Source organism: Meleagris gallopavo, chromosome 14 (assembly GCF_905368555.1).
Source record: "Meleagris gallopavo chromosome 14, MGAL_WU_HG_1.1, whole genome shotgun sequence".
Taxonomy (NCBI): domain Eukaryota; kingdom Metazoa; phylum Chordata; class Aves; order Galliformes; family Phasianidae; genus Meleagris; species Meleagris gallopavo.
Window position 1 is genome coordinate 1,851,362 of NC_139417.1, and position 23,215 is coordinate 1,874,576.

Here is a 23,215-nt window from a genome sequence, read left to right on the forward strand (position 1 = left end):
GCAAAATTGGAAGCAGAACCATGTTCCCCACCAGTTCCAATTACAGCTTTCTATGGTGCTTCAATTTGTGCGGTGATTTTAGGCACTGATTACCAATTGCTGGATCAGATTGATTGTTTCAAGCACTTGTCCAGGCCTGGAATGGTCAAGCAGCCACACAATGATGACAGGAAGCATTTTGGCTCACTGCAAATAGCAGTTAGCAGGTCTTGGGAAAAGTCTCAAAGAGCCCTCTTGGAGGAAAGGAACTGCCACAGTCCAACGACAGATGCCATTTTTCCTGCTTAACCTCTTAGAAGGATTCTCTCCTTCTGTGTTATAAATTAAAATAATAATAATAATTTTTCAGATGAAAACATTTGTCCTTTTGCAGTATATTCCAGAGACCAATTACTTAACTATTTGATGTAGCGTAAAGTCAAACCCTTTTTAAAAAAAAAGAAGGAAAAAGATAAGCTCCCACTACTCAGAATATACCCAACCCCATGTGTCTATCCAAGAAAAGTCAAGAGTGCCAACACTGAAGCAAAAAGAGGCCTGAAAACCTGTGGGGCTGGATCTGAAAGTAAGAGCTTTCACACAGTAGCCTTAGTGCCAGGCTGCACTAGAGCAGGTATCCCTCTACAACAAGACGTAGCACAATAATTCCGTATTAGCTGTGACAATTATAACTGAAATTTACATTTCTCCATTAAATGTCATCATCTACGTAATGTTGCACTTACTAACAAATAATCATCTCATCAAGAGATTCCCAACCAGTTCTACTAGGAATCTAAACAACTCAGCTTTGAGTTAAGGATGTGAAAGCTGACTCAAGCTGCTTCCAGTGGCTAAGCTGAATGAAATACAATAAATAGAGTAAAAAACTATGCTTTTCCCCTGGTGTTATACATAATATTTGCAAGTAATTACTCCAGCTGAGGCAGTTTAACATGCAGGAGAATAGTTAGGACATGCCATGAATTATTTACAAATCTAGTTATTAAAGTTCAGGGCATAAACTGAAAAAGAAGCTGGTAAAGGAAGCTGGATTTTAAAAAATCACATGATGCCTTTAACCATTCTTTATAGTGAGAAGCTGGAAGTAGGCAAGTACATTTAGGGTATTTCCTCTATGGCCTTCCATCTCACACAGTCTTGTACCTCCGCTAGAATCACTGAATGGCCTGGGTTCAAAAGGCCCACAGTGCTCATCCAGTTCCAACCCCCTGCTGTGTGCAGGTCACCAACCAGCAGCCCAGGCTGCCCAGAGCCACATCCAGCCTGGCCTTGAATGCCTGCAGGGATGGGGCATCCACAGCCTCCTTGGGCAACCTGTTCCAGTGCCTCACCACCCTCTGGGTGAAAAACTTCCTCCTGATATCCAACCTAAACCTCCCCTGTCTCAGTTTAACACCATCCCCCTTGTCCTATTACCATCCACCCTCACAAACAGCTGTATCTCCTCCTGTTTATCTGCTCCCTTCAAGGACTGGAAGGCCACAATGAGGTCTCCCCAGAGCCTTCTCTTCTCCAAGCCAAACAAGCCCAACCTTTCCTCACAGGAGAGCTGCTCCGGCCCTCTGACCATCTCAGTGCCCTCCTCTGGACCTGCTCCCAGAGCTCCACATCCTTCCTGTGCTGGGGCCCCCAGGTCTGGATGCAGTGCTGCAGATGGGGCCTCACAAGAGCTGAGCAGAGGAGGACAATCACCTCCCTCTCCCTGCTGGCCACCCCTTTTTTCATGCAGCCAGACCACAGTTGGCCTTCCGGGCTGCAAGCGCACACTGCTGGCTCATGTCCAGCTCCTTGTTTACCAGGACCCCCAAGTCCTTCTTTGCAGGGCTGCTCTCCAGGAGATCTTGCCCCAGTTTGTAGAAATACCTGGGATTGCCCCGACCCAGCACCCTGCACTTGGTCTTATTGAACCTCACTAGGTTTTCGCAGGCCCACTTCTCCAGCCTGGCCAGGTCCCTCTGGATGGCAGGATGCTAGGATTAAGAGTAGTTCACAGTTCCTTTCCATATGGCACTTTATAGATTTTACTTGATCACTTCTGCCTTGTAATTAGTAACTGCAGCTGGATTATGGCATCGTTCTTCAAAAACCCTCTAGTCTGTCTGTAAAGCAGTGATGAATCCTTGTTTTCTGGTAAATCAAGGCAGTTATTAGCTCACCTCCAGAGCTATTATCCAGAGGAATAAAGTGCCAAAGTGTGTCCTAGGAAAACGGAAAGGCAACAACTCCTCTGGGAAAGAAAAAAAAAAAAAAAAAAGAAGTGGTAGAGGGATGGGCGTTATTTTGTTAACCTAAGTTTAACATTTCCAGTCTTAGAGGACATCTGAGGGCTTTTAACAAGGTAGGTACTGTGAACTTACAGTCCACAACTCTAAATTTAGTGGAAGTAAACAGTGGCCTACAGTCAGCATTACCTGAAAGCACATCAGCGACCTGTCAGTCATGGATCAGCTCCAGACAGACAGACAGAAGACAGACACATTTTCTCCATGTCAGCAGGACACCATGCCTAAAAGCTGAGAAGTATCCTCTGTAGAAGCTACTTCCCTCAACTGATCACATATGTACACATCTCAACATGATTATGCAGGTGGCTTCACTGGACTTGTACTCAGCAGACACCCCTTAGGATGCCTGACACCTAAGTACTGTCCTGACCATCTCCTCAAGTGTTTTTAGGGAGCTGGAGACCAGCTCTGCAGAACCATATCTTCTGCAATACCTCCAAAGGTCACCTCCCTGTCTCCAAAGCCAGTAGGGACTTGCCAATAATCCTCTGTCCAAGAATCTTCTTCTCCTATCCTTGAAGAAACGATAAACAGCCTTTGAGCTGTTTATGTGGGGGGATGTGCAAAGGCTTCCTTTGCAGGAGGACTTTTAATGTTTTAATCCTCACCGAGACACCTTCCTTTTCAGTTCTGAAGTGCTACAAGAAGAAGCATCTCAAACTAAGGAAGGGCTGGAGAAACGTTTCTCTGACCAACACTGAGCTCCATTTGATGTAAAACTACAGCATCAAAAACAAACACATCCCTTTTTGGAGTCTAGGGAAGACAGAGATGAGAGTCAGACCCTGAAGGAGAAAGGGGATCAAACAACACCTGCTCTCTCACCATGGCATCTGTCCTCAAGTTTCTCTGATGGGGTCCTAGCAGCAGAGCTGAGCAACTGATGCTAGAGACAGTAGCTCTCCCAGACATTTTGTGAACAAACCATAGAGTATGACAGCAGCCATTACAATGTTGGTTTGCAGCTGGGAGAAAGATCACAATATGGTCCAGTAATCAAGCAAAGCAGCCAGAATCACAGAATATTTTTTAACCCATCATAAATAATAGTTTCTTAAACTTTACTGTGGTCACAGAGTCAGAACCAAATTTGATTAAAAAAAAAATGCAATTATTGTACATAGAAAATTTTGAGAAATATCACTAAATCCTCAAAGAAAATACAATGAGTGCTTTTTAAATGAAAACCAAGCTTACGGATTGCTGGCTGCTGAAAGCAGCCTGGTAAATATTTTTGTTTTCCAATACGCAAAACAAATACTGTAACAGTCTCTGAGCCCTTCCCTTTACATGGCTCCAAACCTACCCATCTTTCAAAATGGAATAATAGATAGTCATCTATTATTCTATAGTCTTCTGTTCCTCTGTTTTTAAAACCAGGAACCATTTCCCCTGTGTACTGTGACCCAGAGGTGGACTGGACAGTGGAAAAAAAGCCACGAGAACCCTACTGTAGGGGTACAGTAGGGACTGCAAAATATGGACAAGGAACAGAACCTGCTCCTGACGAAATAGATTGGGAAAGTGACTAGAGATGAAGCTTATCATGCCACAGCTTGAACCACCCCCAAGCAATTCACACACTCATGTCTCTACATGAAAGCAATGAGATGGGAAGGAAGCATAATTAGGGTTTTGTACTGCTCAAGACCTATGCAGTTTCAGACAAGAGTAAACATCTTATTCAAGGATGAGGAATTGTCCCTCAAGGGAAAACCCTGGGGCTTCCAACCCTCCCAAGATGGTCACTAATGGGTACAGGAAACAAGAGGAGACTTGCACAAAGGGAAGGAGCTAAATCTCTCTGTCCATGAGTAAGGAAACTGAACAGACAGGTCCATGCACTCCAGCACTGGGGCACAGACCTCAGAAAAAGAGAATAAGCTGTGGCATCACTTAACCTATTGCTTCTAAGGCTTTAATGGCATTAGTCTTTCTTCTCAATATGATTTCCATCAAATTTCTAGTTTTGCAGGACCACCTAGATCAACATAACTCCAAATCAAGCCACAGCTCAAAAAAATAGTCTTTAAATCCATTGACACCTTCAGTGCTACCAGGTTAGCACAGCCAAGTTTACTGCCTTTCCAGATGTCATTTCTCATTCACTATTGCCTAACAAGGCACGTGGTACAATACCTGACCCCAAAAATTCAAGCTGTAAAGACCAACTTACTTGTGGTAAGTTGGTTACTGTTCAGAATGCTTCTGCAGAGCTGTGGGAGTAGTGAGGAGACAAGAACATGCTCTGTACCCATATCTCTGCTACAGTCTCATCAGGCTCGTCAGGCTCAGACACCTTTCCTGCATGGCAGGAACAGAGAGGGCATCATGAAGTCATCAGGAGTGCTGTTCCTCACTGAGACAAAGGATCCCGAAAGTACACTCAGACTTCGGTCATTCCTTCCTTAATACGCTTACACACGCGCTACACAAGCTTCAACAGGCAGCTCAAGAACTGAGACAGTGGAATATATGGCACCACGCAACATCTAGGCACCAACAGCCTGGGGAAAAGTCCATTGAAACCTTCCATCAGGCTCCAGAGGAACAACTCACTTGTTGCCCTAAGAACTTATTTCTCAGGTGCAGGGCTAGGGCACTTGATGCTAGGTAAATAATCTTCCTGAAAAAAATGAAACCATCTGGCTGCACAGTAACTATTCCTGCCTGAGCTCAGAGGAACACACACAGAAGATCCTGATGAGGCCTTATCAAACATCTGTCTGTCCAGATTACCTGTTATTGCCTGAGTTCTTTCACAGCCTAAAAAATGCAAATTCCTCACACTGATCTACAAAGACAGTGCTGCACATAGACTTAGTGTGAGTTGACTGCAGGTGGAGTAAGTCACTTCAGTTCCTTTCTGCTCTGAAAAAGCAGCACTGAGTTTTGCAAGGCAAGAGAAGCATGAGATGCCCTATCCCATTCTTCAATGAAAGAAAAGCTGGGGGCTTTTCTGTCTTCTAGGGCTCTCAAAATATCATATCTTCCCCATGCTTCCTCAAACACACATACCACGTACACGAAATAGCCATGCTGTGTGCCTGCAAGAAAAGAGCATCTCATTAGTTTTAGGCTAGCTGAGCATGTTGCCTTGCCATATCAAGAAAAATATCTGAGGCAAGGAAAGACAACCGGGAATTCATGGCTGATCCTTGTCTGTGGTTGCTGACTTTTCTTCCTAGGCTGGTTTTCTGGCCTCAGCAAGGAGGAAGACAGAGCTTCCTGCTCTGGTGAGCTGCAGTTTGGCAGAAGCATCCACAGCCTTTGTGGTCCTGGGATGGTTGTCACAAGCCCTTGGCTTTGCCAAGTATGCCCAGAGGCACAGAACAGTCCACAAGCCAAACCCTACAGACAGGCTCACAGAGATGATGAATAATTAGAAGTAATCACAATTTTTCCCTTTGCTAGGTGCTCCTGCTCTTCCACTGCTGCTATAGACAGAGGGAGGAAAACTCAGCGGAGGGAAGAGGCCTTTCCCAGAAAGACCCCAGTTCGGTTTGATCAGCAACAAGTTCTGTTGGATGTTCAGACTCATGGCTATAAAGAGGGCTCACGTGAAGAATGATGGGTAAAGGAGAAGCAAGGACAAGCAGAGAGCAGCACAGAGCCTGCTCCTGCTTACCTCACATGTCTCCCTGCCCTATCTGGAAGAGCTGGATCTCTTGGTTTTCCCCAGAGGACAGAGTTAAATCAAGGTGGGTAGGAACAGGCACAGCTTTATTTCAAGTGTGCCTTGGTTGCTCAGGGCAGTACAACTGCAAGAACTGTGAGGAAGAAGGGGAAAAAAAGGGTTTTGGAGTTAACTGTGAGTGTGCTAACTGTAAGAAATAGAGGCAGAAAGGATGGCAGAAATAATTACTTATGTGCTGCGTTTTCCCTTCCGGATACAAGATAATGAGATATCCTTTGCCAAGCAGAAGAGTATTCTGGCAGAGAAGAGGCATGCCCTGGCTCCTGCAGGATGGAGCTGCAGAAATCAATTGTCCCCTTGCCAGCACTGAACAACAAAAAAACGCCCAGCTTTCCTGGCAGTGAGAGAAAAGAACACACAATTTAGTGACTCTTCTTGGGCATCATCTAATCATTCAGTATCCCCAACCTGCACAGCTGCCCAGGTTTCCTTTGGCCCAGGGAGTGACACAGAGGGAACAAGTCCACTCAGCTGCATTTCTTGAAGCTTGGGCAGGCAGAAATCAGCTGTTCATGCTGGGAAGCTCCAGCAGACTCTGGGGAAATGCAGAACACAGCATGAAGCTCCTGCACTGGAGCAGCCTGCAGCCTAGGGCAGACCACCCTAGATCCTCTTGCCTTAGTGAGCCAGGGATCGCTCCATCCCCAGCCAGAGCTGCTTCTGAGTACTGAAAGCCACCAGAAGCTGACAAAGAAGCAGAATGGAATTTGTTCTTGTTTATTTACACCTTGAATCCATCCCAGCACCTCTTCCCTGAGAGTTTTTTTGCTAATCAACTGAAGTTCCAGCTAATGAGACCATTTTTAACACCAAGCAGTAGGAGAAGCTGAACCTTTTAACAAAGGCTCCTCAACACCATAACAAGCATATTATTGCTGAGGGGAAGTTAAGAAAAAAGTTGGTGGTGAGCTGTATCTGGGTCAGCATCCATGTGTCTTTGTCACTTAAGCCTCCTTTTGTGGGAAGCATCTGGATAGTAAATGCTGATCACAAAGTGGAAGGGAAGAGGCAATCCTCTTCGATTTCTCAATCCGAGAAATGTACAGATAGGAGAGAAACCACACTAATAGGGTATAATACAGAACTGAAAAAAGGTTATGAAAAGGTATTAGAGGAGTTCTGTAATTTGGGTTATTAGACACAACTACCAGGATTTTTTTTTCCTCCTCTCTCCCTGGGCGCACGTCACCGTGACGGGTGCCTTTTTTTGATAGCAATAATAACAGTAGAACAACCCAGGTTAAAGATGAGCACGTTAACTTTTATGTTGGTGTAATTTACTGCATTATGGATTCCTATCACTGAGGAGCTAAAAACGAATTGCTCTTCTTTAGGTAGTCAATAACCACGCATATGCTACATAGGAAGAAGTATTTCTTTAAGTATCTACTTCTATGTGTTAAATAATTCTTTTAACTTTCCATTATCCTTGTCAGGCAAACATAGAGCAGGAGAAAGGGGTAAGCAATTTCTATTGCTAATGTATGTTATTTGCCATTGCTTTCTATCTGGTGAAGGCATGTGCTTTTCCAGTCACATGTACAAGAGATGCTGCACACAAAGGGGCAGACAGACTGGCCAGCACCCACTAACATAAATATGCCATTGAAGGCAAGATTGTAATCGACTTGCCAAAAGGAAAAACAGATTACACAGAAGAGAATCTGCTAGCAGCTCTGTACTGATGCAGCGTGGTTTGATAAGGGGGAGATGGAATTCCAACCTCTACAAGCTGAATCAATGGTGTACTGCTGCAGCACTACAGGTAGCTGCACTTCTGATGCTGCGTGTTACAAACAGACCAGATCAAGCCCCAGCTTGGTTCTAACTGATCTCCATTTCAGAAGCTATCAGACTGCTAAAGGAACAACAAACTTGGTCGTTCCTGTGCAAGGCTCAGGCCTGGTGGGGAAGCAAGGTGCTGGCTGAGCCTCCAGCCCCCCCAGCAGCAGGGTTCTGAGTCACTCCTCACCTGCCTTCAAGCACCTCTGCCCCCTGTGCAAGCCACTGCTTTGACTTTTCCTTTAAAATAGCGAAGGCCTTCAGCTAAGCACCACGATAATACAGGGACCAGCACAATGAGAGCTTAGGGGCTGCAGTAAGAATAACGGTTTCAAGATATATATTCCTTTTGAGATGGTGTGGAGCTACGAAGCAGACAAAACACTATTGAGAGCAAAAGCACTCCTAGAGAATCTAATTCAAAATTGCATGGAAGTGGACTTGATAGTATGGTGATCTCAAAAGCAGAGCTAAAGCAGGTTTTAACACTATCTAAAAATCACAAAAAGAAATTTTTCTTCTTTCCATGAGTCAGACCAAATACGTAATGCAAGGCAAGCATCACTACTTAGGCGGTTTTCTGCTGTTTTTTTCCTCTCAGTGTTTCCTAGCCCAGGGCCCATGTCCATAACAAAGGTAAGACCCAACTGCTCACTCCAACTGCTTCAGCTCTCAGAGCCAAAGGCTTTGCAGGGCACTGAACAAGGTGCCCCTGCTCACGTTCAGCTTGGTGAAATTACACTCTCACGCTACAAACACAAAGCCTGAATAGGCTTATGTGTCACACAACAGGCACTGGGGAACTACAGGCCGATGAACCTCATGTCTGTGCCTGGGAAGACTATGGAACAGATCCTCCTAGAAAAGATATTAAGGCACATGGGCAACGAGGAGGTGATTCGAGATGACAGCATGGCTTCAACAAGGGAAGATCGTGTCTGATCAGTCTGGTGGCCTCCTATGATGGAGAGATGGTATTCATGGACAAAGGAAAGGCAGCAGATGTCACCTACCTGGACTCGTGCAAGGCCTTTGACACGGTCCCTCCCCACACCCTATCTCTAAATGGAAGATACATGGATCTGAAGGCTGGATTAGGGATTGGCTGGCAGAGGAGTTGGAACTAGATCATCTTTAAGGTCCCCTCCAACCTAAGCCATTCTATGGTTCTATGAAGTGTTCAAGCTGCATTTTCAAATTGCAAATTACAGATGAGCTTCAATGTTAAGGAAGGAGTAAATGACCTCAGTGTGTTTCCTAAATAAAGTAATGTAATGTTGTCATTACTGAATGCCATCCCATTCATTTGGAATACAGTATTTCATTCAAACCCGAACATTTTTCTTCCACATATTAAGCTGATTAAATGAGGATTCAACTGTCCATGCATTACCATGTACTTAGTTTTGAGTTTTCTTTTATTTTCTTTTTCCTTAACAATAGCTGCATTTGACCAAAGTGATTCACCTACACACATAAAAGTGAAGTGAGGCGAGGCAAACAGGAGGATTCTCCCCTTCCTTCACCTGAGTTAGACTAGCCAAACATACTGAAGAGTGGCCTGAATTTATCTCAGATGTCCCAATGGTCCTGAAAAGCAATTTTGTGTGTGTACGCCTCTTAAAAAGCTGGAGAGATCTGTTCCTGCTGGCTTCACTGGTATTATCCATCCTAGTTCTGTGTACCAGAGCTGTGACACCTAAAGATACCTGTCACCTCCCTGTCCTCTACTTTCTTCTGCAGTGGTTAGAAAATGCTGCCGAGAAACTATTTACTTTTCATTTGAGAAAAGGTCATTGACTCGTAGTGTAAACCACTCTTCCCTTGAGACAACAGAAATGGGAAGCAGATCCTAAAAGAGAAAAATCAGCCTGGAGTCTCTCCTCCTTCGGTGCTTCCTCCCATATCCCATTCAGACGACATGACAAGGCTCTGAGTGGCTACAATCCCAAGGAAAGGAGGACATATTTCACCTCCCTCGTGAAGTCTACCTCTGACAGTCCCTGGTTTGGCTTTGAGCAGGAAGCACGGCTCGCCCTAAATAGAGCTGAGGTGGGTAACAAAACAGGAAGATTCACATCCTGTAGCAGCAACAGTTCCCCATGCCTGCTGTGTCTTCCTAGGAAAGCCTGCCAAGGTGTCAGAAACAAGCACAGGAACTGGAGCAGCAGCCAGTTGCGCTTCCCAGATGTTTGAAATACCCTTTGTTAGGTGTGCTCATCACATCCAGCTGCATCACAGCACCGCAGAACGACAGAGTATGCAGCATAGGAAAAACCATGTTGTGTGTTACAGCACAGCACTTGGTCAAAGGAACCAATACACTTTCCTGTGCACAAAGCAGTGTTCTGTGCTGATTAGAAGTTCACTTTTTACCAATCACTGCAGCTCCTGTGTGGCTTCATGTACACAAAGAACACAAAAGCATAGGCACTCTATAATTTATAGGCAATAAAAAAATTCTCCTACTCGAAGCTGCGCAAGGAAAAATAAAGCTAATAAACTATTACAGATCCATAGTACAAATCTACCTGTACACAGTACCCCCTAGAACTGTAACCAGCTACAGAGAAAACCCGTATCCTACCAGTGCCACTTCGCTTAAGTCATAAGACTGTTAAAACACAGACCTGGCTGTCAGTCTCAGCAGCTTTGGACTATCCACCTCAGCCCATGAACACTGTTGCCATTTCTTTGCTTGAATAGGGATATATCTGTCCATTTGGAGCAGCAACAGCTGTTTTGCACACAGCAGTGGAAGGAAAGAGCAAACATATCAAGGAGAATGGTGACTGAAAGAATATATGCTTGGGGAACAGAACGGGGAGCAAAAAGGGGGAATTTTAATGAGGGTGATGAATGCTGGTGTAGAGATTCCTATCTGGCTTTAAGCGACTTCACTCCGGTGCTGTAACAACACAGCTGCAGCAGCACAGCCTCAGCACGTGCAGTCTTTATGTAAGGGCAGGTAGTGACAGGGCGAGGGGAAATGTCTTTCAATTAGAAGAGGGTAGATTTAGACTAGATATGAGGAAGAAGTTCTTTACTGTGAGGGCGGTGAGACACTGGAAGAGGTTGCACAGTGAGGCTATGAATGCCCCCTCCCTGGAAGCCAGGCTGGATGGGGCTGTGAGCAGCCTGGGCTAGAGGGAGGTGTCCCTGCCTACACCTGGAGTTGGTGATCTTAAAGGTGCCTTCTAACCCAAACCATCCTATGTTTCTATGTTCACCATATGTGGCATTTCAAGCACGTAGCGCTCCCTGCTCAGTACTTCTGTCAGCTGCTCATTCCAAGAGGCATGCAGTCACTAATGGTTTTCCTTTATGTATTTATCAGCAACTCAGAAAGACTACATCACCACTTTTCAAGGGTCCCTCCCCTGTACAGAAGGACAGAACAGCGAGCTGTCTTGTTTTGCACTCCCTTTATCCAAGGGAATGAAGACAAAAACGTCAGGGAGCTTGGAGACAGGATAGCTGAGGAAGTGGCCAGAATAAAAGACCAAGGAAACAGAGTTGCTATTGCAATGACTTGTTGCAAGGTAGAATCCCCACAGACAGCTTCCCCAAAGGACAGGGAGCACAGGGAGACAGGAAAGCAAGTACTTGGCCCTTGCTTTGCTCAGTTCCCTAATCTAGCACAAACGCATTTGGGGATTTATGGCTTTTTGGAAGCTGCCAGCAAAGCTCAGAGCTTATTCCTAGGGTTATTGTTTTCCCATCTGTTTCTCTTCATTTCATTCCATTGCAGAGGCCCCATTGTGGGACACAAGAATGTGACCGGAACAATAGGCAGAACTCACTATCTCCAGGACTGCAGGGAGGGCAGAGCCACCATTGCAGGACAGAAGCCAGCAGCTTCTATTTTTAGCCCTTTCTTGCTTATTCCAGATCACATTCACACCCCACATTCAGGAAGTCATGAGGTTTTCACGACACCACTGTCCCCAAGCACTGTACTTCCAGCAGTGCCCCTGAACTTAAACTATTCATTTCCTTTCTAATAATGCCATCAGGAAGACTTCCTGCTCCCCCCCCCCCCTTTTTTCCAAATCCTATTTTGACAGGCTTTCTGTATATAAGCAAACTAAACAAAACCATCTTCCCCTCCACAAGGCTGCAGCCTTGGAGCAGCACCAGGACTCAGAGCTCAGCATGGCACAGCGCTGCCGTCAGAGCAGGGCTCTGCAAAGAGGTTGGAATGGACAGAGACAAAACTGAACTGGACCCACAGAGACGTTCTTCAAGCCCACACCACAACGCCTGGGGGCAGGCAAAGGAGAACAAGGTCTGACCTCCCACCTGCACTGCTTCCATTGCTGTGACACTCGGCACTTAATTCATCCACATCAAAGCACAGGGATCCTGCTGAGCAGGAGAAAACACATCATTTTTGCAGAAACATTTGTCTAAGGGCTGCATCCCTTGAAAATAGTTATTGCCCTTGGTGAAGCTGTGCTGGCTGTCTCATATCACCTCTTTGTCTTGTATGTGCCTTAACATAGCTTCTAGTAGGATCTGCTCCATGATCTTACCGGGCACAGAGGTGAGGCCCACCGGTCTTCCTTTCTTCCTTTCTTAAAAATGGGAGTAATGCTTCCCTTTTTCCAGTCACCGGGGACTTTACCTGATAGCCATTTTTTTTCAAATATGATGGAGAGCAACTTGGCAACCACATCAGCCATCTCCCTCTGAACTCTGGGACGCGTATCATCCGACCCATGGATTTATATACATTCAGTCTCATGAAGAGGTCTCGGACTTCTTCCATTGTTACAGTGGGACGTAATCTGCTCCTCTCACCCACACACAGAGCTTCAGGCTCCTGGCAGACATGGGGAGGAGCCTGACCACCAGTGAAGACTGAGGCAAAGCACCTCAGCTTTTTCCATGTCTGAGGAAGCCAGTTCTCTGCTTTCCTTTATCAAAGGGGGAATGCTCTCCTTGGTCTGTCTCTTCTTGCCTATGTACCTGTAGAACCCCTTCTTGTTATTGTTCACATCCCTTGCCAAGTTCAGCTCCATCTGAGCCTTGGCTTTCTTGATCTCTACACATGTGGACAACATACCTATATTCATTCCAGGTTTATCTAGTCTTCCTCCTGCTTAAGCAGGGCCACCTGGAGCTGCTCGCCCAAGATATTAATCAGGCACCTTCTGAAGACCTCCAGGGAGGAAGATTCTACTCTGAGTAGCTTACCCAGTGCTTACCTATTCCACTCCATACCTTCTCTTCACAGCTCATTTTTTAGTCTGGATTTGGCACAACCAAAGTGTTGATTTGTTTGTTTATGGGTAAGATAGAGGAGTTTCAGCACCTCAGAAGCTAAGGCGTAACATCTGCAACGCTGAATATGACCATCTGCAACAGGAGTTAAGATCCTGAGGAGTCCCATGCTTAAATGAATTTTCTCTCCATGCTCATCCTGGGACAGGCCAGACTTGTCAAAGCCTGTGGTGGCCAGAAGCTGCCCACTCCCACTGAGGATTGAGTGCCAATCCTCCTCCAAAGCATTTCTTAAATATCAGTTCTGCCAAAGGCTGCTGGTGTCCAGCAAGAGGTCTGAGCCCACAAGTACAAGTTCTGGTCTCTGTTGTCACCCACACCACTGTCCATGCGCACAGCACTCTTCCATACCCTGCCTTTCTTCCTCTAGGCATTCCTTCCACGTGAGCTCCCTTCCAAAACCCCCCCACTGCAAGTGGTTATATCAGTGTAAGATGGGTGATGTTGGATGGGATATAAGAGTATGTGTGTGTATATACAGATAGGTAGATATTTCACCTCAAGTGTGTTTTTCTGTTGTATGTTAGTCATATCAGCACTATCTAGGCACAGATGGAGAAATATCATCACAACCCACATCACTAAGTTGCATTGTGGCCTCAAACTTAATGCAGGTTACCTTTTCCTCTCTGAGCTATTTGTTTCTGAGGGCTGCTCATAGGCAAGGTTGTCCATCAAGCATTTGGAGAAGCCTGAACAACAGCAGCTCCATCAAAGGACTGAGCAGACAGCTGCCAGAAGCTTTCTACCAGCCCCAATCCTGTTGTGTTCAAGGAACACCTTTATGCTGCCGGCACAGGCACACTGGCTGCATTCACCTGCCACACAAATCCTTTCTCTTTTGCTTCCTTTGTGCCTACCTTTCCTCTCATCGTGCCAAGGAAACAGTGCTGGGTTGGCTCTTTAATATTGCAACTAGCACATGCCTGCAAGATATGAATGAGTCCCGTGTACCCAGTGAGTCTGAAAGCAGGAGCATGCTTCCATCCATCATTCCTACAAGTCTTGAGACAGCTGTTACTTGCTGAAGGCAGAGGAAAGATGGCTGGAGTTTCCACTGAAAGAAGCTGACAGAGAAGCAAGAGCAGCAATCACAGCCTTGCTTGGCCAACAAAGCTCTGAATAAAGGAAGTCATGCTGCTCCATTTTGCAGCCAAAACCTTGCCTTTCCCTCACATCCCAGATGCAACCTCAAAGGAGAAATTAGATTAAGCTTAGACTGTTTGCAAGCTTTGGCTTTTACAGTCCTTGATCTGTTTTCATCTCAAAGAACAGGGCAGTATTCAAGGCCACAGCAACAACTCGGAACAAGGCAGGATGCTGCATAGTGCCCATACAGGCCCACACACCGGTGAGGGACTCCCTCAGCTATCAGTCCAAGCCCTGCCAGCAGACAGCATTATTTCACAACCAGTCCACATAAAGAAAATAATAAGTCTCTCCACTGAGCAATTCAGCTTCTTGCATCTATCCCACACTGATCCTTCTGGAGGTTTGATGTCTTAGCTTCAGAGTAAATGAGAAACACCTAATTTCAAACTTAAATCCTCACCAGTCTTACAACACCTTCATCTTTTAGGTTTTCAGAGCTCTTCCTCTCTCCTACCCATTCAGAAGAGAAAGGGTAAAAAAAAAGTTGCTCCCTTGGAACTCATATCCTCTGCCTCAACATGCCTACTGAAAATATACATCCTTTTAGGGAGGCAAAGAGAAACCATGACTTGTTTTGGATTGCTAAGAAGACCGTCTGTGACCCAGCCTGCTGTTTCACCATCACCAGCAGTCCCCAAGGAAGTCATGCATTTCCCATAAGCACAGCTGGGCAGCCAGACCCAATGCTGCAGCAGCTTTCCAACTGGGTGCAAGGCACAGGAAGATATAGACCAGTATGCAGCAGAGAAGGAAGTGGAAAATGGCTTAACAGAGCCCTGCAGAACACAGATGCAGAAATAACAAGCAGACTCCTAATACCAGAAGCTTTGACTGAATAAGGATTGTAACTTTACAGATAAATGCAATCAATGCATATGCACAAACATCTGTGGTCAGCAGTGCAGTTCCATCCCTAGCTGAATGATCCACTGAGTGCATCCATTAAAATGCACACAGTACCATTATTGAACTACTAAAACTCCTTTCCCATAAAGCCACGCAGACTCCAATTGGCAGAAGCCAAGCAGCTTGAAAAAAAAAAAAAAGTCTGTCCAGAGTAGTGAGAGCTCTTCAGAGGCATTTCACCATCTGAAAAGAGGAGGGGGTCTTGCTCTGAGAATACCTGGAGAGCCCAACCTACTGCAGTTAAACATGTGCTTCAACCAGTGTTAACTCCTGGGGAAGAGGATCATATCTTTCCCATCGTCTCATGCAGCAGGACCTGCAGTGAGCAAATGAGAAGGACTCTGCTCTATGCTCCAGACAAGAGTGTGCAGCCAGAGCCCAAAGGGGGTGGCAGCTGGTCAGTCAGCATTTGCTTTTTAAGGAAGCCAGTCTGGCAGTGTCGTTGCTGACAAACAGAAGCCACTGCTGTTAGTGCAGGCTTCTTCATTTCCTCTTATTGCATCTCCACCCATGTCATGCAAATAAAGCTGCAGGCCATTTCCTTTCAAAGCAAAGGAGTAGAGAAGGTTGTATTCAGCTTCAGGAGGAAGCAAAGTAGCAGCCAAGGTGAAAGCACTACCTCTTTCTACCACCCCCTGAGGAGGTACCCCCAGTAAAAGGGAGCAAGTTCTTGGACAAAAAAAAAAAAAAAAAAAAAAACCTTAAAAAAAAATTACATAGAGCTGCTCCTATTCCAAGCAATTTAGTTTAGAAAAAAGAATTCCTAGTTTTGACACTAAGTGTCCTGGATGCATTTGACCAGGATGGGGAAGGAGAGAAAGGCCTTCATCCAGAACATGCAGATGGAACCTGTTCAAGTGGCTCCCATCAACTGAGCTGTTATTCCGAACTCAGCAGTGTTATTCTGATCATAGCCCTACAAGAAACAGCACAAGGCTAGGTAAAGACAGATTATATGATCTCTCAAATCTGGCTTTTCATGCAGCACAGCGCATCCTCCTCTGTGTTATTAGAGGGCTGTTTTTGAACTGAATGAAGTAATGCTCTAAAGCTCTTGATTCCTACCTCAGGGCAGAAAAAGCTTCATTCCAATCTATCTTTCTCTAGGGAAAAGATTAAATATCTGAGATGAATTGAAATGCAGTCAATCAGGCAAGGCAATCTGCCAAAGTAGCAAAAAGGAGACATGAGGGGAAGAGAAGGGTACCTGGGTACTGAAGTGATCTGTTTAAATGCTGCCGATAAATGCTGAGCTGCTCTCTCAGGCTCTGAGAGGTGGAGGAAGGGAAAACAGAAATGGGAACCTTCCTCCCTGTGTGGAAGATGGAGACAAACACACATCACTCTCCAAACACCAGCTGTGCTCTAGGAAGGAGATAGACTCAGCTAGAAGAGCTGAAGACAGTGCAAGATAGGCCAGCCTAGTTCTGAGAACTCATTTCTCACTGTAATCCTCTCCAGAGAATGACACAAACACACTATTTCAAGAACTGTGGAAGATGCATTCCTCTCAGCCTAAAAGACTGTGCTGCCCTGTGTGGCCTTGAGAAGTCCCAGCCCATGAGAACCAGCTTTTCTCTCAGAGGAGAGGTGCACCTACCAAGCCTCCCAATCCCTCGGCCTTGATGGGTGCAACCACACTGGGCTCATCTCCATTTTCCAACAGTAGAAACGGCTGGAATGAGATCCTTTGGCCACAAAAAGTACAAAGTTCTGGGCTTGGAAGCAAGACAGCCTGTTTTAGTGCCTCTGTAACTTATCCTCCTCAGGCAAAAGGCAACTAGAGCCTTTGTGCCACCGAGGCAGAATCCAGCTTTGAAGCTGAGCTCTTATGTGTGACAGTGCTCTGCACAGACACAAGAGACAGCATGTCCATGCTGGGACATGCAAGTCACAGCATCCACTTGCTCCAGCAAGAAACTGCTAGCCCTCAGAGCAAGCTGATTACAGAAAGCACTGCAATGTTTTTCAGGGGTGTCTGAAACTCTTAACTACCTCAGAAACCCCTCAGGATTGCATCAGGTTGCAAGACCGGAGAGTACAGGTCAAGATTCTCAGAAATGGGTTGTGCAGTATCACCTCCATCTTCACAGTAAGCAGCAGCAGGTAAACCACAGCAAGAAGGGAAATGGGAAGGCAAAGCAGTGCAGCAACAGAAACACTGCCGGAAGGATATAAAAACCACACCAAGAACCAGAGAAGCAAGCTGTGGGATTCAGAGACATACATGCACTCACACACACGCAGATTCTTGGACTGCTTATCAAGTTCAGGAAGGAAGAGGGATCGGTCTGCCAGAACGATCAGTGGTGTTGGGGCTGTTGTATGGTGCTCCCTCTAAGAAACAAAACCCACAGAGTATGCACACAAGTAAGAGGAAGTTACAAAGCTTCAAAAACAGGAGAGGACACCACCTTTAACTAAACCCTATTTTGGTAGCTAATGAAAAGCACAGCCACGCTCACACTGTGAAAGGCAGGGAGCAATTCTCTGCACTCCCCTGGCCCCTTCTGGCTCTCCAACACAGCAACTGAGCAAATTCTCTCTCCTCAGCTTGACTACATGAAGAACAGAGAGCCCTGACCAGTCCCAAACCTCTCCTAGCGGTGCTCAGATCCCTTTGGATGAAATGCCTCTTTGTGCCAGGACACAAATATGTTTAATATTTCTTCCTCGCTTGTAGGAGCTTGGACCTTAGGTGGTGCAAGAATCAGGAGAGTCAAAGCTACAGGCTGTAGATGCCAGCTAGAAATGGAGAAAGGCTTGGCCAGTGTAACGATTGTCCCCTGGCCCAGACAAGACAGCCTGCCTCTTACCCAGGCAGTAAAGCCTGACACAAACTCCTCATGCAACCCTACACTCTTTAAAACCACTGCAGAAAAACAAAGAAAAAAAGCAGTTGTTAAGAGGACATCAGGACATGGCTGAGACTCCCATGCCTGCAAAAGCAGGGAAACCCAAGGTGGTGGGGACCAGAATGGAAGTCTCATTGCCAGAGCTACGCAGTATCAGATGCTCTCTCGCTCTTGGTTTTCTCACACATGAAGCCCAGATGGTTTTCAGAGAGAGCGAGAAGGGTGCCATGCCATATTTCAGTAAATACCATATGCCATCCAGACACTTTGGACTGAATCCAGCTTCTGTTAGGCTGGGGACCTGGCTCCTCCAGCAGACAGCAAACTCCTTTTGTGTTCAGTGCATGCCTAAAACAGCTGTCTCAGGCAAATACACATTTTGTCAGATAATCCTTGTTATACCTGGCACAAAGAGAAGATTTCCAATGCCCAGCCATCCAGCATCTGCTTCCAGATTTGGCTCAAACAGAAAGAGTTAACTCTTTCTCCTGTATATACAGTTTAAGAATAGACTGTCCTTGATACAAAACTTCAAACAATTTTAAAAAGCAATGTTTTACTCAGCCCTAATGACTGCTTGCTTCTCTGAACAGAGCTTGCTAGAATGGCTCTGGCATCAACAGCTCTGAATAAGACAGCATGTCTGACACATCCACCCCGAAAGAGTAAAGCCCCACCTCGCAAACACACCAGCACAGCAGGGTAGGAGGCTCAGCAGTCACCTAAGCTGTCACCTTTTCGATGAAATTTTACTCTTCCTGTACTTCATCCTTTACAATTATTGTTCAAAATGTGTTTTCTGTAAGAAAGCGATGACATGAATAGATGTGATTGTGAAGGATATTTTTCTCTATGCCAAGATAGGGATTATGAAAGTCCAGTAAAGAGTCATGGTCATATTTTTGAGTTGAATATCTGATTGAAACTCCATACATTTCATTTGAGAATATGCAGGTCATCAACTGAAAATGGTCTTGCAAACATACATTGATTTTTTTTATTTTGGCAGTCTTGAAACCCCAAGCTGTGGGATGCATTTGACACACCAGAAGGTTGGGATGCCATCCAAAGTGACCTAGACAGGCTTGAGCAATGGGCCCAGGTGAACCTCATGAGGTTCAACAAATCCAAATGCAAGATCTTGCACCTGGGTTGAGGCAGCCCCCACTACCAATACAAGCTGGAGAGGTGAGGATGGAGCACAGCACTGTTGGAGAAGACTTGAGGTACTATTTGGGCAAGCTGGACATGAGCCAGCAATGTGGCCCAGAAAGCCATCCATACTCTGGGCTACATTGAAAGAAGTATGGCTTCTTCTGGGGAGTTGGACTAGATGGCCTTCAGAGGTCCCTTCCAACCCTAAGGATTTTATGATTCTATTTTGTGGTGTTGTGATGTTATAATGGGATGGTAACAGCAGGATGGCAATGTCTTTGGCTACAGCAAATGAGAACAAGCCCTAATGCAGCAGCCACAGATGCAAAAATGAAGGAAAAGTGCCACTTACCTTTGAAAGACCTCAGGTAGGCAGGGATTTCCAGCAAGAGATGCCCACACCTCCACTGCCAACCCTTAAATGAGGGCTGGGAAGAGGTGGATCCTGGTCCCATCCCTTCCAGACACTCAGATGCATTGCTTGCACCGAGCTCCCCTGTGTTGGCCCTCCTTCCCACCAGATGCTCAAACACAGTTTCAGGCTGTGATTATTTCCACTACACTGGTACTGTGTCAAAGGCCTTACTGAAGTCAAAAGATGACATCAGTGGCTCTTCCCTTGTTCACTGATGCAGTGACAACATCATCAAAGGCCACTAGGTTGGTCAAGCAGGACCTGGCCTTGGTGAAGCTATGCTGGTTCTCCCATATCACCTCCCTGCCTTCCATGTGCCTTAGCATAGCTTCTGGAAGGACCTGCTCCATGATCTTTCCCAGGGGTGAGACTGTCAGGTCAGTAGTTCCCAGGGTCATCCTTTTTACCTTTGTTAAAAGTGGGTGTGATTATGCTTTTTTTCCACTCACCATGAACTTCACCTGATTGCCTCAACATTTCCAGTAGCATTGAGAGTGGCTTGGTGACTACAACAGCCAGTTCCCTCAGGACTCTGGAATGCATCTCATTGGGCCCCATAGGATTTCCTACCAGGCAGTGACTCAAGCAGTTCAATCAAAGACATCAAGCAGCTAAAACAAAGTCTGTTTGACCTGCATCTGCATTACCCTAGCCAGGAGTGCTGCACAGTCCCCAGCCCACGACCAGCATCCAGCCTGGGTTCTGGGACAACTTTCACCTTCCAGGACACATGTTTTAATAAGAGAATCAGCAGAAACACAAAGAAAGAGCTCAAAGAAATAGCAGTAACAAACAGGAACAATAAAATTTTGTTCTACTAAACTACATTTTTACAGCACGAGACAGATCCAGCTATGGCTAAGACTCATGAGAGCACACAGAAATCAACAGAATCTCGCCTTGGGTGAAGTTCCATGTCAACAGCCCTTTCAGCTCCTGACACAAGGGTCCAGACTGTTTGTGCAGGAAGAAAGAACTCATGTATGTGGGGTAACATAAGGAAAATACAAGTAGACAACTACAGAGGAGAAACAGCTGCACAGTATACAGGAGCAAGAAAAAAAAACAGAACAATGGTTCACTTGAAGAGCTTGAGAGAATAACAGCTATTAATCTTCTCAGTCATCCAGGAACCCATGACACCCAGCCCTGCGATGATCAGCAAGTACCCTCTCTCATAAAAGAAGTAAGAAGGTAGAAAGGCCAAGATGACACCTGGCAGTAACCAGCTACCTGGAATGCACTGCAGGGAGCATACCTGCTTAAACACATTAGATCTGGACTGCTCGTGATCTAGTGCGTCCTAAAGAGCCTGCATGGTAAAGCAAGGACCTTTTTTAAAAGGCACATGCTGTAAGGATTATGTAGTTCATTTGTGTCATTAAACTTTTACCATTAAGCTGTATATAGCCATCTTTTCAGTTCCACGTTGATGTTTTGGTTGCTTGGGAATCACAAAACTCATTTTGTACAGGGGGCTGAAGGAGGACCAGGGTCAGAAGGCTGAGCTAGGAAGCCTTGGTTCTGAGTGCCCTGGAAAATTCTGGAAGTCGTTTCTGGATCACAGAATGTCAGGGATTGGAAAGGAACCTCTAAAGATCAGCTAGTCCAATCCCCCTGCCGGAGCAGGAACACCTAGATTAAGACACCCAGGAACACACCCAGGCATCTCTTTTTGCTTCCCTCATCCACCACCTGCCTCCTCATTTTGGTTTCTACTCTCCAATGCAAGGAAACTGCTCAGGTGCACAGCTTTTGTCTAGAGAGTTTCAAGATCTTACACTGGACAAGACAAACAGTAGCTGATCCAAGCATTTCTTATGGGCTTGCTCTTTAGCCAAACTCACTTTTTCAGGACACAGTGCTTCAAATACACATGGCTCACAACCTGCAAAGGGGCAAATGTGACTGGGAAGCAAGAGCAGTAAATGAAAACCAACAAAAATGCAGGATTCATTCCCCCAAAGAACCAAGATATGCTTTCTCTGACCTGAATTCCAAAGCTTACTTCCCTTTCAGAAAGCATGGCATAGCTTCCAGGCAGTTTTATTCACACCTCTCCTCTAAAAATTAAGCAAAAATATTGGGGGCTTAATGAAGGGAGTTTAAATGTCTGGCTTGCAGGCAAAGATCAGGAACCGAAAGTCATGCTCCTCTCCTATGGTCCACGTGCACAAGACACAACATAACAGACAGCTTCTTTGTTCAAGCCAAATCAGAGACTCAGTAGCCCTTCTGGCATTTGTTTTGGCCTCAGAAGGCAAAAAATACACCCTCTCATGAAAGAGGACAGTGTGAATTTAACACAAAAACCAGCTAGCAAGTTTTGTCCCACTCGAGCTGTCTGCTAGTGGGAGGTTTGCCAGCATTAACATGCTAGTCATGGCCCAAGCTGGAACAGCAGAGCAACCACTTCCTCCTCACACACACATGAAGGACCAAAACAGGAGGTGGACACTGATAAAGCCACTGCAAGGCAGTGCATTGTTTGCTGAGCCCTGTCCTTGTAAGGGGCACTAACCTCCAGCCTGCCAGGGCCTGAAGCTCATTTGCTTCCTCTTCTGCAACTTACTGCTGTGAGCCCTTCCCCTGTGCAGCCCTCCCAGACACGGCATGCAAGGCAATGCTGCCTTCGCCTTGGCATTGTTGCTAAGATGCCAATAACATCACACTGGACAGAGTAATCACAGTAATCAGAGTGTCACAGAGAACAGCTTCTCTCTGATAGAGAATGAAGTAATTTAAAAAATATCTGAAGCAGACACTAAGTACAACAACAAACTCTTGCTGATCAGAGCTCCGGGCAGGTAGGTGAATATGCCTCTTTTCAGCTTTTACACTGCAGAGTACAAATGATCACCTCCACCATGAGGATGAACAAATAAAAGTTCTTAAGTCACACCATTGCATCACGTATTTTCTTAAAAGCTCTATCAAGTCATAGCTTTGAGCTTTATAGCACACATAAGTGTGCTGCAGGGCAACTCTCCAGTTACTTGCATGGCTTTCTCAGCAGCCTGGAAACTGGTGCTGGCATTGCTCAGATATCCTACTCACTCCCTTGCAAGCTCTGCATGTCTGCATACATGTCTCCCATGTTTACTCATTTGTGTTGTGTATCTTGATATGCTACAGCAATTCACCAGTCTAATCACACGCCTTGTTGCATTACCACACCAGTGATAGTTGGTTGAACCACACACCACATCCTTGCAATTGTTCCTATTACTCACAACTGACTTATTTAAATTTCAGCTTGCTGGGCTTTGCCAAAAAGATGAACAAGGGCCCTGTCAGCCCTCCTTGCAGCTGACCAGGTGAGTAGGCTGCGAGTTTGATCTGTGAAACAGCTCCAGCAATTTGGCAAGCACCTGCTTTCTCCAGCAGCCAAGTTTCCTTGCATCAAAACAGCAGGACTCGAGGCCTAGGGAGTCAACTCTTGAATTGCAACAGGAATCAAAAGGGAAGGCAGATGCAAATGAAGCCTAAGTTAAATTGTGATTTTAAAGCACTTCTATAAGCACTTCCACGGGCTTGCTTGTAGCACGACAGCAGCTGCGCCTCCTGCATTGCAGGCCTTCCTCGGCACTCACCCTCATTTGTGGATGCACTTCACAGCAACCCCTAACAGCAGCAGTGAAGCGCCTCTAGCTAGACAGGAGTAACTTAGCTTGTGGGG

The 23,215-nt window shown here is 45.8% G+C and overlaps 1 long non-coding RNA gene across 3 annotated transcripts in view; it reads right to left on the bottom strand.

The window, feature by feature from the left end:
* LOC104913095 (uncharacterized) overlaps positions 1-23,215 on the bottom strand; it is a 65,434-nt gene that overhangs the window by 27,621 nt on the left and 14,598 nt on the right. The window contains exon 1 of one of the 3 annotated variants that reach the window (XR_014886263.1): positions 22,058-22,374. The exons of the other annotated variants lie outside the window; for them this stretch is intronic. This is a non-coding gene — a long non-coding RNA (uncharacterized LOC104913095). Of the gene's footprint in view, positions 1-22,057; positions 22,375-23,215 lie in introns of those variants that run through there. 3 annotated transcript variants of the gene reach the window in all.